The sequence below is a fragment of the Scyliorhinus torazame genome, chromosome 10 (assembly GCF_047496885.1).
Source record: "Scyliorhinus torazame isolate Kashiwa2021f chromosome 10, sScyTor2.1, whole genome shotgun sequence".
Classification (NCBI taxonomy): Eukaryota; Metazoa; Chordata; class Chondrichthyes; order Carcharhiniformes; family Scyliorhinidae; genus Scyliorhinus; species Scyliorhinus torazame.
Window position 1 is genome coordinate 113,611,911 of NC_092716.1, and position 17,112 is coordinate 113,629,022.

Consider the following 17,112-nt stretch of genomic DNA (forward strand, 5'->3'; position numbering starts at 1 on the left):
TTTGAAACATGCCCCCCGTCAATGAAATGGTTGGAGAAGCGCGATCGAAGCCACGCATTCTTCCCTATCTGTTCACATTTCATAATCTCTCAGGAAAAGGAGAGTTACAGAGGTGTGAGGAGTATGAATGGAGTGAGGAGTGGGGGAGAATGTGATGTGTGAGGAGGGGGAGAATGGGATTGGTGAAAAGAGGGACAACTGGATGCGGGTGGGGGGCACGGGGAGGGGGTGTGGATTTGGACATGCGACACAATTGATGTATTCGAGGAAAGTTGACTTGGGGCCAGTGAGAGTTGAAAGTGATGAACGATAACAGAGGAGCAAGAGTGGGGGGGGGGTGCAATCTGGAATATATCATCCATTGAAATTAAAGAGTCTGCTTTGAAATGCAATCTGCAATGGACAGAAGGTTGATGCTCAGAGGAGGTCGTAGCCCACCCAATATAAGGAACATTTAGAGAGAATGTTTCGCCCAGTACGCATTAATGGGCGGCATGGTGGCACAGTGGTTAGCACTGCTGCTTACGGTGCTGAGGACCTGACTTTGATCCTGGCCCCGGGGCATTGTCAGTGTGGAGTTTGCACATTCTCACCGTGTCTGCACGGGTTCCACCCCCACACCCAAAGATGTGCAGGTTAGGTGGATTGGCCGAAGAAGTGATCAGAATACAAAGTAGAAGTGATCAGAATACAAAGTAGGAAGGTATCGAATAAGGGTCAGACATCAGAGGAGGAATGAAAATTGAACTTCAATAATAAATTCACCATTGACACCAGCTCTAGAACCAGTGGGTATTTTAAGAGGGAAGATGCAGTCAACTTAGTTTAAACTACTTTACGAAGGTGGTGGTGAACATGTGAAATGGAATGATGAGGGGAAGGGAGAATTGGATAGATGTTTGAGACAGCGCTGATCAGGGACTATCAGATTTAGGGAGTGCTCAGATAAACAATGTCTTTCTGTACCTTCCTGTGTCCAACATTCAGAGTTTTCCATTGAGTGATGAAAGATTTGAAAGTGTATTTAATGAAGTAAAGGGATAAGAGGAGAAGGTTTGTCCTGTCAGCAGACTGCAATCACCGTGCTAGCGCCAAGAGTTTGTTGCACCTATTATTTACCTAACGATTAAATCCGCAAGTGTTTTTGATATTGCAATGGCCTCTAAACTACTTCACACTGTCACTTTTTCGTTCTGATCCTGGGACATTGGGTCCACAAGCTGACACCTGGATTAGCAGAATGAAATCCTATTTCCTTTCCTGGTGGAAACGCTGAATATTTCAGATTCCAAATGGTGCAAGCGTACTGACGACCCTGCAGCGTGAGAGAAGCACCTTCACTTTACAGAGGTGATGCACGATCAATTGTACAAAGATTCAGGTTGGATACAACTGTGGCTTTATTGCAGTAAGATGTGTGGCCTCCCACAGCAGCTGGCGAAATGGCTGCTGGATAGAGGACACGCATATTTATACTCCTCCTACTGGGCGGAGCCAGCAGGCAGGGGCTACCAGCGAACCTGTAGTACAGGTCCTACCTTACATCACCTAATACAGTTGCAACAGTGGTTCACCACATTAGCCCCTGTTAAAATGAGTCCGGAGGGGGTGGTGGTGAACTATATACAGCAGTGAATTTATGTACAGTGTTTTATTCGGAGAGAAAAAAATGTCTTTTGAAGTCCGGTGCCAGTTAGAGATTTAACCGGTTTGGGTGCCTTGAGGTTCCACTGGGAGCGACGTAACGGTGGCGGCGATGTCGATGCTGGCCTGATGTCGGGTGACCCTGGGAGCGTGCCAAAATCCTCTTCATCCGCTTGCGTGGGCAGGGGAAGGAGGTATGGTCCTGGTGGGGTTAATGTTGGGAGCGCTGGGGGAGGGGAGGGTGGCGCCAGGCCTGGGAAGTGTGTATGAGTGGAACCTGCTGGTGCAGGGTCCCTGAGGGAGACAGTATCTTGGCGGCTGTCGGGGTACGCCACATAGGCATACTGGGGGTTGGCATGGAGAAAGTGCACCCTATCCACCAATGGGTCCGCCTTGTGGAGTCGGACATGCCTACGGAGCAGGACCGGTCTTGGAGCTGCGAGCCAAGACGGGAGCGACACCCCGGAAGTGGACTTCCTGGGGAAGGCAAAAAGACGTTCATGGGGTGTGTTATTCGTAGCGGAGCACAGTAGCGACCGGATGGAGTGTAGTGCATCAGGGAGGACTTCCTGCCAGCGAGAGGCTGGGAGGTTCCTGGTCTGTAGGGCCAGTTGGACGGCCCTCCAAACCGCCCCGTTCATCCTCTCTACCTGCCCGTTTCCCCGGGGGTTATAGCTGGTCGTCCTGCTGGAGGCGATACCCCTGCTGAGCAGCAACATACTCAGCTCATCGCTCATGAATGAGGATCCCCTGTCACTGTGGATGTAGGCAGGGAAGCCGAACAGAGCGAAGATTGTGTTGAGGGCCTTGATGACGGTGGCAGACGTCATATCGGGGCAGGGGATGGCGAAGGGGAACCTGGAGTACTCATCGACCACACTGAGAATATACGTGTTACGGTCGGTGGAGGGGTGGGGCCCTTTGAAATCCACGCTGAGGCCTTCAAAGGGGCGGGAGGCTTTTACCAGGCGCACAAGGTCCGGCCGGTAGAAGTGCGGCTTGCACTCCGCATAGACCTGGCAGTCCCTGGTGACTGTCCGTACTTCCTCGACGGAGTAGAGCAGATTGCGAGCCTTGACAAGGTGGTACAACCGTGTGACCCCCGGGTGACAAAGGCTGTTGTGTAGGGCCCGGTGTCGGTCTACTTGTGCGCTGGCACATGTACCTCGGGATAGGGTGTCTGGGGGCTCGCTGAGTTTGCCGGGGCGATACAGAATCTCGTAATTATAGGTGGAGAGCTCGATTCTCCACTGCAAGCTTTTATCATTTTTAATCTTGCCCCGCTGCGTGTTGTTGAACATGAAGGCTACCGACCGTTGGTCAGTGAGGAGAGTGAATCTCCTGCCGACCAGGTAATGCCTCCAATGCCGCACAGCTTCAACGATAGCTTGGGCCTCTTTTTCGACGGACGAGTGCCGAATTTCTGAGGCATGAAGGGTGCGGGAAAAGAATGCCACGGGCCTGCCTGCCTGGTTGAGGGTGGCGGCAAGTGCGACATCTGATGCGTCGCTTTCTACTTGGAAGGGCAGTGTCTCATCTACTGCGTGCATCCCGGCCTTGGCTATATCAGCTCTGATACGGGCGAAGGCCTGTTGTGCCTCGGCCGTAAGGGGGAAGTGGGTGGACTGAATGAGTGGGCGGGCCTTGGCTGCGTAGTTTGGGACCCACTGGGTGTAGTCGGAGAAGAACCCCAGGCAGCGTTTGAGGGCCTTGGCGGAGTGGGGGAGGGGAAGCTGCATGAGAGGGCGCATGCGGTCGGGATCGGGCCCCAGAACTCCGGTCTGGACCACATAGCTGAGGATGGCTAGGCAGGTTGTGCTGAACATGCACTTCTCCTTGTTGTAGGTGAGGTTGAGGAGAGTGATGGTGCGGAGGAATTTAGCAAGGTTGGCATCGTGGTCCTGCTGATCATGGCCGCAGATGGTGACGTTGTCTAGGTACGGAAAGGTGGCCTGCAAACCGTACCGGTTGACCATTCGGTCCATCTCCCTTTGGAAGACCGAGACCCCGTTAGTGACGCCAAAGGGAACCCTGAGGAAGTGATAGAGATGACCGTCCGCCTCGAAAGCAGTGTATGGACGGTCCGATTTACGAATGGGGAGCTGGTCGTTGGCGGATTTTAGGTCTATCGTTGAGAAGACCCGGTACTGCGCAATCTGATTGACCATATCAGATATGCTTGGGAGGGGGTATGCATCGAGCTGCTTGTACCGATTGATGGTTTGGCTGTAGTCCACGACCATTCTGTGTTTCTCCCCAGTTTTAACGACTATCACTTGAGCTCTCCAGGGGCTGTTGCTGGCCTCGATGATGCCTTTCCGAAGCAGCCGCTGGACCTCGGACCTGATGAAGGTCTTGTGCTGGCTGCTGTACCGTCTGCTCCTGGTGGCAACGGGTTTGCAATCCGAAGTTAGATTGGCAAAGAGGGAGGGTGGGTCGACCGTTAGGGTCGCGAGGCCGCACACAGTGAGGGGTGGTAGGGGCCCGCCGAATTTGAGGGTGAGGCTCTGGAGATTGCACTGGAAGTGCAGGCCTAGTAGTAGTACAGCGCAGAGATTAGGAAGGACGTAGAGGTGGAAGCCGCTAAATTCTACATCCTGGACCGCTAGAGTGACCATGCAGAATCCCCGGATCTATACGGAATGGGATCCGGAGGCCAGGGAGATTCTTTGATTGACGGGGTGGACCGCGAGGGAGCAGAGCCTTACCGTATCCAGGTGGATGAAGCTTTCGGTGCTCCCGGAGTCCAGCAGGCAAGAGGTTACGTGGCCGTTGATTTTCACCATAGTCGAGGCGGTGGCCAGGTTGTGTGGACGAGACTGGTTGAGCGTTATTGAGGCGAGCTGCAGTTGGTCGTCGCTGGCATCCGAAGATGGAGAGCGTGGGGGGCCCAGGTCGTGGAATGTTGTCGGCGTCCATGCCCTGTGGGGAAGACAAGATGGCGGCGCCTGAAGATCCTTTGGGGGACAAAATGGTGGCGCCCATGGGCCACACGTGTGGGGGCTGGACAAGATGGCGGTGCCCATATGCCACAAGTTGCGGGGGCTGGACAAGATGGCAGCGCCCATGGGCCACACGTGGACTGTGGGGGGGAAGATAGCGGTGCCCACTGGCCGCTCGCAGCCCCGGGAAGTGGAGATGGCGGCGCCCACTGGCCGTACGTGGCCCCGGGAGGTGAAGATGGCGGCGCCCACTGGCCGCACGTGGTCCAGGACGAAGGTGGCAGCACCCATTGTGTGTGGGTCAGGGGGGAGGGGGCGATAGCGGCGACTGCGCGGGCCTGGCACACCGTGGCGAAGTGGCCCTTTTTGCTGCAAGCCTTGCAAATGGCAGCGCGGGCCAGGCAGCATTGGCGAGGGTGCTTCTGCTGGCCGCAGAAGTAACATCAGGGACTCCCGGGGTGCGCAGATTGGCGTGTGGCGCAGGCGTTTTGGCTGGGCAAAGCCCCGGCTGGGGCGGCCGTTTGTGGGGTCCACGAGGGATAGGAGGGGTGGACTGCGCGGCCGGAGGTGTAGGCCTGAGCATTACGTGATGCGACCGCCATGGAGCATGCTAGCTTCTTAGTCCCCGCTAGGTCGAGCGTGGCCCTTTCAAGCAGCCTTTGGCGAATGAGGTCCAACCCAATCCCTGTTACAAAAGCATAAGAAGGTTAGAATGTTCGGTGGCCATAACGGCCTGACAGTCACAGTCCCGGACAAGTGGAATTAGGGCCCGCCAGAAGACTTCTATGGACTCACCAGGGAGTTGAGAGCGAGTGGCGAGTAGATGCCTGGCGAAGAGTGTGTTCGCTTTCTGTGCGTAGTTTTCTTTGAGGAGTGCCATGGCATCCGCGTAATTTGGGGCATCCTGGATCAGCGGAAGCACAACCTTGAGTACAGGATCTGTATCTTCTGAGCCTCAGTCAGAGGGGTGGTCGCTGAGTTGATATAGGCCTCGAAGCAAGCTAGCCAGTGATTAAAGGCCTTTCTGGCGTTGCTCAATTTCAGATCCAGCTGCAGGCGATCTGGTTTGATTCGGAGGTCCATCTTTAGAAAATCTTACTGCAATAAATTGATGCACGATCAATTATACAAAGACTCAGGTTGGATACAACTGTGGCTTTATTGCAGTAAGATGTGGGGCCTTCCACAGCAGCTGGCGAAATGGCTGCTGGATAGAGGACACGCATATCTATACTCCTCCTACTGGGCGGAGCCAGCGGGCAGGGGCTACCAGCGAACCTGTAGTACAGGTCCTACCTTACATCACCTAATACAGGTGTAACAGTAGTTTACCACAAGAGGCACATGTCCCAGTCAGGTAACTCACTCATTTTAGAAGCAAGGGAAGTCAACAAAAAGGAAAAATATCAATTATGAAAGTGAATTAGCCAGGAATATAAAAATGGATTGTAAGAGCATTAACAAGTCTCTAAAAAGGAGGAGTGTAGCTAAAGTAAATTGGCTCATTTTTAGGCAGAGACAGGAGATATTATCATGAAAAATTAGAAAAATGGTAGAGACATTGAACAAATATTTTGTGTCTCTCTTCACTGTAGAAAACATAAATTACGTAGAGCGTAACTAAAGGAATAGTAAGAATGGAGAACTTCAAGCAATTAATGTCAGCAATGAAAAAGTGTTAGAGATACATAAGGGATTAAAAGCAGACAAATCTGTAGGAACTGAAGGCCTACATCCCAGGGCTTGAAAAAAGATAGCTACAGAAATAGTGGATGCACTGGTTACGAAAACATTTCTATGTTCTAGAACAGTTTTAATTTTTTTTTTAAATAATCTTTATTGTCACAAAAAGGCTTGCAATTAAGTTACCGTGAAAAGCCCCAAGTCGCCACATTCCGCCACCTGTTTAGGTACACAGAGGGAGAATTCAGAATGTTCAAATTACCTAACAGCATGTCTTTCGGGACCTGTGGAAGGAAACTGGAGCACCCGGAGGAAACCCACGCAAACACAGGGATAACACGCAGACTCCGCACAGTGACCCAAGCAGGAATCGAACTGGGACCCTGGCACTGTGAAGCAACAGTGCTAACCACTGCTACCGTGCCAACCAGTTCCAGTGGACTGGCCATTTGCAATGTAACACCATTATTCAAGAAAGGAGGGTGACAACAGGGAGCTACAGAACAATATCCTGACATTGGAAAGAGGTAAAATGCTGGAAGGCATTATTTTTTTGTAAATATTTTTATTGAACATTTTTAAATTTATATGGAAATACAAAAACATAACATAGAAACAAGACCAGCTCCCCAAACCCGCTCCCTTTTCCCCCCTAACAACTGACAGTGATAAGCTCTTTAAAATACATTACAAACGGTTGCCATCTTATACAGAACCTCCCAATCGACCCCCTCAGCGTATATTTCATTTTCTCCAAATACAAAAATTCCTGGAGGTCCCCCAGCCACACTGAGGCACTGGGTGGAGAATCTGACCCCCACTTCAGCCTGCAAACAATCAGTGAGACGAAGGCTAAAACATCGGCCCCGCTCCCGCCTGCAACTCCGGCAGCTCTGACATCCCAAATATGGCCTCTTGGGAACCTGGCTCCGGCTCCCTGCGTAAGATCGCCGAAATGTTGCTGAAGAAAGAACCCCAATGATGATGTGGCATTCATCCTCCGTAAGGTCTCACACCACACTCCCTCCCCCACTTCACCCCCTAGCTCCTCCCATTTCATCTGAATCCTCTCCAGAGAAGCCACGCCCTCCGCTCGCAGCCTGCCATAGATACCTGAATTGTTACCCTCCTCCAACACGGCCAGCAACAGTGCCCTGTCCACCAACGATGCGGGCGGCGCAACCGGAAAACACAATTAAACCTTCCTCACAAAATTCCAGACTTGCACGTACCTGATCGCCTCCAACTGCGGGAGCTTATGCTTCTTCACCAACTCCTCCAAACTCGCCAATGCCCCTCCAGGAGCAAATCCCCCATTACTGCCACCCCCTTATGCCCCCATCCCCTAAACCTGCCGTCCACCCTAGTTGGCTCAAACATATGACTGTCCCTGATCGGTATCATCCACCTCCCTCTCCCCGCTTTAAAGTGCTGCCGTAATTGCTTCCATAGCTTTAGCGTAAAAGTCCCAGAAAAAGTCCTCGGGAGTGGGGCCGTCACCAGCGCCCTCAATCCCATCCCCTCACAGAACCTGGCCTTCAGCTTTATCCAAACTGACTCCTGATCCCCCCACCAACCTAACACCTCTGCATTCACTCCCCAATAGTAGTAAAGCAGGTTTGGCAGTCCCAACCCCTGACTGCCAGTCCCTCTGCAAGAACACTCTTCGGATCCTCGCCACCTTCTCTGCCCATATAAAGGACAAAATCATGTTTTACACCCCAAAAAGAACTCCTTTGATAGAAACACCGACAGGCATTGAAACAGGAACAAGAACAATGGCAAGATATTCATCTTCACCGATTGCACTCGTCCAGCTAACGACAGTGGAAGACTATCCCATCTCTGTAGGCCTGTCTTCACCCTGCTCACCAAGCTTGTAAAATTTTAAAAGTACCTGAAATACGAGTTTGTCAGCCTGAATGGCAACGCCTCCAAATTAACTTCCCTCCCCGGCAGGGTGACCGGAAAACATTCACTTCTGTCCCAATTCAGTTTATACCCGGAAGAAGCTCCGAGCCGCTTTAGTATCCCTGTGATGTCCCCCATCATCAGAACAGGATCCGTGACTTACAGCAACAGGTCGTTAGCATACAGAGATGCCTTAAGCTCCTCCTCCTCCCCCCCTCCCCCCCCCCCCCCCTCACTATCCCCCTCCACTTATCCAAGCTCCTCAGGTCAATGGCCAAAGGCTCAATTGCCAACGCAAATAGGAGAGGGGACATAGGGAACCCCTGCCTCATTCCCCTGTGCAGTTGGAAGTGGCCTGAGCTTACATTATTTATCCAGATACTAGCTTTTGGCTCCTGGTATAACAACTTAACCCATGATACAAACTTCGGCCCTTTCCCGAATCGCTCCAGCACCGCGAACAGATATCTCCACTCCACCCTATCAAAGGCTTTCTCTGCATCCAGCACCACAATCACTTCCTGCTCATCACCCTCTGAGACAACACCACATTCAACAGGCGTCACATTGGAAGACAATCGTTTATCCTTCACAAAACCCATCTGACCTTCCCCAAAGACCTGTGGGAGACAGCCCTCCAACCTGAGCACCAACACCTTCGCTAAAATACTTGCTTCCACATTCAACAATGAGATTGGTTGGTATGACCCACATTCCACCAGCCTCCTGTCCTTCTTTAGAAGGAGTGAAATGGAGGCCTGACACATCGTTTCTGGGAGCACTCCCTGAGCCACCGCATCCTCAAATGCCTCCACCAGCAGTGGGACCAACCTGTCCGTGAATGTTTTATAAAACTCCACTGGGAACCTATCTGGCCCCAGTGCCTTCCCCATCTGCATATTCTCATTTTCCTTCCTGACTTCCTCTGCCCCCAGTGTCTCCTCTGACCCTTCACGGTCATCCTCCTCCACCATTGGTCAATCCAATCCCTCCAGAAAATCAACCTTTTGTAAAACGCCTCAAACATTCTATTCACCTTCTCTGGGGCTGAAACCAACTCAGCTCCTCTTCTCCTGTATCTGAATGATTTCCCAGGAAGCCGCCTGTCATCTCAGCTGGCACGCCAGCAGCCTGTTGGCCTTTTCCCCATACTCAAACTGCTCTCCTTGCCCGGTTCAACAGCCGTGCCACCTTATTTGTGGACATCAGGTCAAACTGTGCCTGCAACAGCTTCCTGCTCTGGGATAGAGTCCTCCAAATACTTCTCATCCACATCCAATATCTCATCCACTAACTGCTGCCGTTCCTCCGTCATTTCCCTATCCACCTGCGCCTTATATGCAATCGCCTCTCCTCTCACCACCTCCTTCAGGGCTTCCCACAACACAAAGGGCAAAACCTCCCCATTCCTGTTGAAGTCTACATAATCAGCCAACACCTTGGCCATCTTTGCACAAAACTCAGGACCCCTAACAATCCCACGTCCAAACTCCACGTCGGCCGTCAAGCCGGCCCCCTCTCCAAAACCACATGCACCAGGTGCGGAGAACGTCAGAAATGGCACTCATCAGAACAAATGCAAGAATGTCAAAGTTTAAAGGGAAAAACAATGTATACTACATGGAAAAAGGGTGCTGATTAATTGGCAAGTGGACGGTGATTGGTTGAATCGTTGCAATGGAGAATGCAGCAGGGAACTATTGTCCCTTTTGTTTAAATCAATAATTCCTGGACATTTCCTACACAAACAGGTTCTGCATGTGGCACAGTGTTTAGCACTGCTACCTCACAGCACCAGGGACCTGGGTTCAATTCTGACCTTGGGTAACTGTATGGAGTGTACCTGCATGGGTTGCCTCCGGGAGCTCCGGTTTCCTCCCACAGTCCAAAGATGTTAAGTTTGGTAGATTGGCCATGCTAAATTGCCTCTTAGTGTCCAAAGGATAGGTGGGGTTATGAGGATAGGGCAGGGGAGTGGGGCTAGTTAGAGTGCTCTTTCAGAGGGTCGATGCAGACTCGATGGGCTGAATGGCTTCATTCTGCACTGTACGGATTCTATGAAATATATGTAATTTTTTGCAAGTGTAAATTATCTATATTGTGAGTGCGACTGATAATCTTAAATTGGTTATTAGTGTAACTCTTAACACACTTGGGATTGCTCAGAAAGTGTTGTCCAATCACGGAATAAGAACAATGTTGGACATTGGGTAAGGTTCTTCATTTGCTCATGACAGCAGGATTGGATTCTCTGGTCCCGCTGCAGTAAATGAGAGATTTGGCTGAGCACCAAATTCACTGTCCTCGCTATCAGCGTAGCGGGGTGGACTCACAACGGAGAATCACGGCCATTATGTTCTGAGTATTGCAATCATGGGCCGGTTGAGTCGTCAGTACTCTGCTTATTATGAACAGCTTCAGGGACATGCTGTTTGGTATGATCCACCAATAGTCGGGATGTAGGGCCTACGACCTGGCATCACACCGGCACTGAAATTCATAAACCACATAATTCATTTGTGTAGTCGGCAGAACATCTTTTTGGCTTGACGGCAACATCCTGTTAGTGGTGAATACTTGTGTTGATACTGCATAGTAACAGTGTGGAATGGCTAACTTCACTTGTTTCTCCAATTTCTGAGATACCATGTGGCGGGATTCTCCGACCCCGCCCCGATGCCGGCTGCCGAATTCTCCAGCGCCGGGGTTTTGGCGGGGGTGGGAATGGCGCCGCACCGGTCGCGGCCGCTGCCAGCGGCCCCCCCCCGGCGATTCTCTGGCCCGAGATGGACCGAGCGGCCGCCCGTTTTCGGCCAGCATAAATCAAACCAGGTCCGTACCGGCGGGACCTGGCTCTACGGGCGGCCTGCAGAGTCATCGGGGAGGCGCGGGGGATCTGGCTCCGGGGGGTGCCCCCATGGTGGCTTGGCCCATGATCAGGGCCCACCAATCCACAGGTGGGCCTGTGCCGTGGATGCACTCTTTCCCTGCGCGCCGGCTGCTGTCAACCTCCGCCATGGCCGGCGCGGAGAAGAACCCCCTTGCGCTGTGATGAGGCAGGAGATAACCGTAGCGTTGAGGTGTTGGTGGAGGAGGGAATTGCCCCAAAGGCATCAGCTGAGATGCGGGAGCAGGGTGAGAAAATGAAGGGAGTGGAGGAGGCCATGTCACAGCACAGCGATCAGCTCACCTCGATGGGGGACGAGCTGCAGAGGGTGGTTGAGGCCAACAAAGGGCTGTGAGCAAAGTTGGAGGATTTGGAAAATCAATTGAGGCGGCAAAATTTGAGGATCGTGTGCCTGCCTGAGCGGGTGGAGGGCCCGAGGCCGATGGAGTACTTTGCCAAGGTGTTGACGGATTTGGTGGGGGAGGAAGATGATCCCTCTCGGTATGAACCGGACCGGGCTCATCGGTCATTGAGGCCTAAACCAAAGGCGAATGAGCCGCCAAGAGCAGTGATTGTTTTCTTCCACAGGTACCATGTGAAGGAGAAGGTCCTGAGATGGGCAAAGCAGAAGTGAGATGTGCAGTGGGCTGGAGCTGGCGTACGTAGCTATCGGCTCCTAACTGTGGAACTGGCGAGGAGGTGAGTGGTTTTCGGCTGAGTGAAGACGACACTGTATAACAGTGGGCTGCGGTTTGGCATGGTGTGTCCAAATGTATATATATATATAAATATGTAGTTTTGTTTTGTATTTTAACTTCGTGCTGTTAGATGTGTCATGTTTGTCTTTGATTTTTTTGGAGTGACTGTTTTTCTGAGATTTGTATGTTTGCACGGGATATGTTTGTTTGAGGGGGGTATGTTTTTTCTGGTTGTTTTCCGGAGATTGGACCAGTGGGGGGGGGGGGGGGGGGGGGGGGGGGTGCTGGGCAGGGGCTCCCGCATTAGCAAGCTTAAGGTAGCTAGTGAACGGAGGTGTGGTGCAGGGGAGGGCTGCGGATATTGGAGCCTGACGAGCAGGTTTCGATGGGCCTAGGAGGTATGAAAGAGGGAGGAGGAGATCGATGCTGGGTGAGGCTTTTTTGAGAGGAAGTGGATGGGGGGGATTCTGGGAGGGGTGAGGGGTTCGATGGTAACAATGGTGGAGGCGGGTCAGTCCCAGTGGGCAAGGCTTGGAGTTATGATAATGGGAGACAGGAAGGTTGGTGGGTGGGAGGGGGGGATACCCGGTTAGTTAGTTACATGGAATGTGAGGGGGTTGGGAGGACCAGTGAAGAGGTCGAGGATACTCACGCACCTGAAAAGTTTGAAGGCCGATGTGGCTGTGCTGCAGGAGACTCATTTGAGGGTGAAGCATCAGGTGAGGCTTAGGAATGGCAGGGTTAGCCAAGTGTTTCATTCGGTTTGACAGCAGTGCACGGGGGGGTAGCAGTTTTAGTTAGTAAGAGATTGAAGTTCCAGATGGAGAAGGTTGTGGCGGACCAGGGGGATAGGTATGTATTAGTGACAGGGGCATTGGAGGGGAAGGTTGGTGCCATTGGCAACCGTGTATGGTCCTAACTGGGACGATATAGGGTTTGTGAGGAAGGTATGTGGGCAATTCTGGACTTGGAATCGCACAAGCTGATAGTGGGTGTGGAGTGGAACTTGGTGTAGGTACCAAGATTACAATTAGATATCTGGGGGTGCAGGTGGTGTGGAACTGGGGGGTGCTCTGTAGGGACAATCTTACTAGCTGTGGTAGTAAGTGGCATATTATATGTATTACGGCACTGCCCGTATATTAAGGGTACAACGGTAAATACCTGCCTGCTGGCTCTGCCCAGCAGGTGGCATATAAAAGTGTGTGCTCTCCGATGCTGCAGCCATTCTGGTTCCAGCTACAGGAGGCACAACATCTTGCTCAATAAAGCCTCGATTGTTCCACCATTCACGTCTTGTGGTAATTGACGGTGCATCAATTTATTGGGCAAGATTTTTTAAACAATGGATCTCCGCATCAAGCCTGATCGCCTGCAGCTGAGCCCTCAAGCAGCCAACGCTACGTCCGCCTTTGATCACTGGCTAGCCTGCTTCGAAAGCTACCTCAGAACTGCCGCTGAAGAACCCCTCGGACTCGCAGAAGCTCCAAGTTTTCTATTCACGGGTGAGCCCTGACATTTTTTCCCTCATCCGGGATGCGCCCACCTACTCCGAAGCGCTGGAGCTCCTGAAGGGACATTACGTTCGACCAGTGAATCAAGTATATGCCAGGCACCTACTGGCCACGAGACAGCAACTCCCCGGGGAGTCTCTGGACAATTTCTGGCGTGCCCTGCACACCCTAGATAGGAACTGTGACTGCCAGGCAGTTACGGCAGTCCAGCGCACCAAACTTTTAATTAGAGACGCTTCCGTCACGGGCATGAAGCCTGCGTACGTCCGCCAGGGCCTACAGCTCGATCTTGTGGGAACTAGGCAGCTCGCTAATTTGTTAGAAGTGGCCTCCCGTAACGTTTAGTCCTACGCCCCCGACTACACGCCACCCTCGTGGGCATCGTGGGCCCCACCAAATGCCGACTCCAGCTCACCGCAAGCCTGCACCACGTGGCAGCCAGCCAACTCTGGGGGGCCCAAGTGTTATTTTTGCGGGCAAAACAAACACCCCAGGCAGCGCTGCCCAGCGCGGAGCGTGACCTGCAATGGGTGTGGGAAGAAAGGACACTTCGCTGCTGTTTGCCAGGCCCGGTCGGTCATCGCTGTTTCCAGGCCCAGCGTTCCTACACCCCCCCACGTGTGACCCAGGGGAGTCGCCATTTTCCCCTTCGCTGCCGCCCGCCATGTGCGCCCCATGGGCGCCGCCATCTTCGGCGCCATTTTGGACGGCGCCTCAGGACCCCTGCTTATCTGGCCGTTCATCGCCTGCCGCAACCTCAGACACCGCTGACCAGCCTGGGACCTCCCAGCATCTGCCGCAGCTAGCCTCTATCACCCTGGATCAGTCCGGCCCTGCAACATCGCGACTGCGACGACGACGGTGAAGATCGACGGGCACGAGACGACCTGCCTCTTTGACTCCGGGAGCACCGAGAGCTTCATCCACCCCATTACAGTAAGGCGCTGCTCCCTCCCGGAACACCCCGTCACCCAGAAAATCTCCCAGGCCTCCGGATCCCATTCCGTGGAAATTCGGGGGTACTGCATCGCGACCCTCACCGTCTAAGGCGTAGAGTTCAGCAACATCCAGCTCTACGTCCTCCCCCACCTCTGCGTCGCCCTGTTACTCGGCCTGAATTTTCAGTGCCACCTCCAAAGCCTAACTTCAAAATTTGGCGGACCCTCACCGTCTGCGGCCTCACGACCCCTAAGGTCGATCCACCTTCCCTGTTTGCGAGCCTCACCCCGGATTGCAAACCCATCGCCACTAGGAGCAGACGGTACAGTGCCCAGGACAGGACCTTCATCAGGTCGGAAGTCCAACCGCTTCTGCGGGAAGGGGTCATTGAGGCCTGCAACAGCACCTGGAGAGCTCATGGTGGTAGTGAAAACTGGGGAGAAGCACAGAATGGTCATTGACTACAGTCAGACCATCAATCGGTACACGCAGCAAGACGCGTACCCCCTCCCACGCATATCTGACATGGTCAATTAGATTGCGCAGTATCGAGTCTTTTCCACAGTGGACTTGAAGTTCGCCTACCACCAGCTCGCCATCCGCCCGGAGGACCGCCAATACACTGCGTTCGAAGCAGATGGCCGCCTCTATCACTTCCTTAGGGTTCCCTTTGGCGTCACTAATGGGGTCTCGGTCTTCCAGCGAGAGATGGACTGAATGGTTGACTGGTACGGACTGCGGGCCACCTTCCCGTGCCTAGATAACGTCACCATCTGCGGCCACGATCAGCAGGAGCACGACGCAAACCTCCAAAAATTCCTCCAAACTGCCAAACTCCTTAATCTCACATACAATAAGGAGAAATGTGTGTTCGACACCAACCGCTTAGCCATCCTTGGCTATGTTGTGGAAAATGGAGTCCTAAGGCCCGACCCCGACCACATGCGCCCCCTCCTGGAACTCCCTATTACGCCCAGTGGGTCCCTAATTATGTAGACAAGCCCCGCCCACTCATTCAGTCCACAGTCTTTCCCCTGGCGGCTGAGGCCCGCCAGGCCTTCAACCGCATCAAGGCAGACATCACCAAGGCCACGATGCACGCGGTAGATGAGTCCCTCCCCTTTCAGGTGGAGAGCGATGCATCGGACGTTGCCCTGGCCGCCACCCTCGACCATGGCCTTGTTTTCCCGCACCCTCCATGCCTCTGAAATTTGGCACTCCTCTGTCGAAAAGGAGGCCCAAGCCATTGTGGAAGCTGTTCGACATTGGAGGCATTACCTGGCCAGCAGGAGATTCACTTTCCTCACTGACCAAAGGTCGGTTGCCTTTATGTTTAATAATACACAGCGGGGCAAGATCAAAAATGACAAGATCTTGAGGTGGAGGATCGAGCTCTCCATCTATAATTCTGAGATCTTGTATCGCCCGGGTAAGCTCAACGAGCCCCCTGATGCCCTATCCCGCGGTACATGTGCCAGCGCACAAGTGGACCGACTCCGGGCTCTCCACTATGACCTCTGCTACCCGGGGGTCACCCCTTCCATTTTATCAAGGCCCGCAACCTGCCCTACTCCATTGAGGAGATCAGGACCGTCACCAGAGACTGCAAAGTCTGTGCAGAGTGCAAGCCGCACTTCGACCGGCAAGATCGAGCGCACCTGCTGAAGGCCTCAGCATGGACTTCAAAGGGCCCCTCCCCTCCACCGACCGCAACACATACTTTCTGAACGTGATTGATGAGTACTCCCAGTTCCCTTTCGCCACCCCATGCCCGATATGACTTCTGCCACTGTAATCAAAGCCCTGCACAGCATCTACACTTTGTTCGGTTTCCCCACCTATATCCACAGTGATCGGGGATCCTCTTTCATGAGCAATGAGCTGCGTCAGTTCCTGCTCAGCAAGGGCATCGCCTCGAGCAGGACGACCAGCTACAACCCCCGGGGAAATGGACAGGTGGAGAGGGAGAACGGGACGGTCTGGAAGGCCGTCCTGCTGGCCCTGCGGTCTAAAAATCTCCCGGTCTCCCGCTGGCAGGAGGTCCTCCCCGACGCGCTCCACTCCATCCCATCGCTCCTCTGCACCGAGACTCCTCACGAACGTGTGTTTGCCTTCCCCAGGAAGTCCACCCCCCCCGGGGTCTCGCTCCCAACATGGCTGACAGTTCCTGGTCCCATCCTCCTCCGGAAGCAAGTGCAGACCCACAAGTCGGACCCCTTGGTCAAAAAGGTCCATCTCTTACGTGCAAACCTGTAGTACGCCTACGTGGCACACTCCGACGGGCGCCAGGACACAGTCTCCCTCCGGGACCTGGCACCCGCTGGACACCCCCCCCCCCCCCCCCCCCCCAACGACCCGACCACCACCCCCATCCCCCGGTTGCCTCATTCACCCCTGCGCCACTCATCCTCCCTCCAGCGAACCTCACCGCAGCCCCCACCCCAGGAGAATCCGTCCTCCCACTGGATCCACTCAGGGGTGACGAAGACGAGGACAACATGCTCCCGGAGTCGCAGGTGAACAAGTCGGCGCCCACATCACCACCAGGACTGAGGCGATCGCAGAGGAGGGTCAAGGCCCCCGACAGAATGTTTTCCACCACTCCCGCCGGACTCTTTTTTTAACAGGCGGTGAATGTGGTAGTCACCACTAGTGGCATATTATATGTATTAGGGCACTGCCCGTATATTAAGGGTACAACGGTAAATCCCTGCCTGCTGGCACCGCCCAGCAGGCAGCGTATAAGTTGTGTGCTCTCCGATGCTGCAGCCATTCTGGTTCCAGCCACAGGAGGCACAACATCTTGCTCAATAAAGCCTCGATTGTTCCACCATTCTCGTCTTGTGGTAATTGACGGTGCATCACTAGCTTAGCGGGAGGGTGAAGGCGGACGT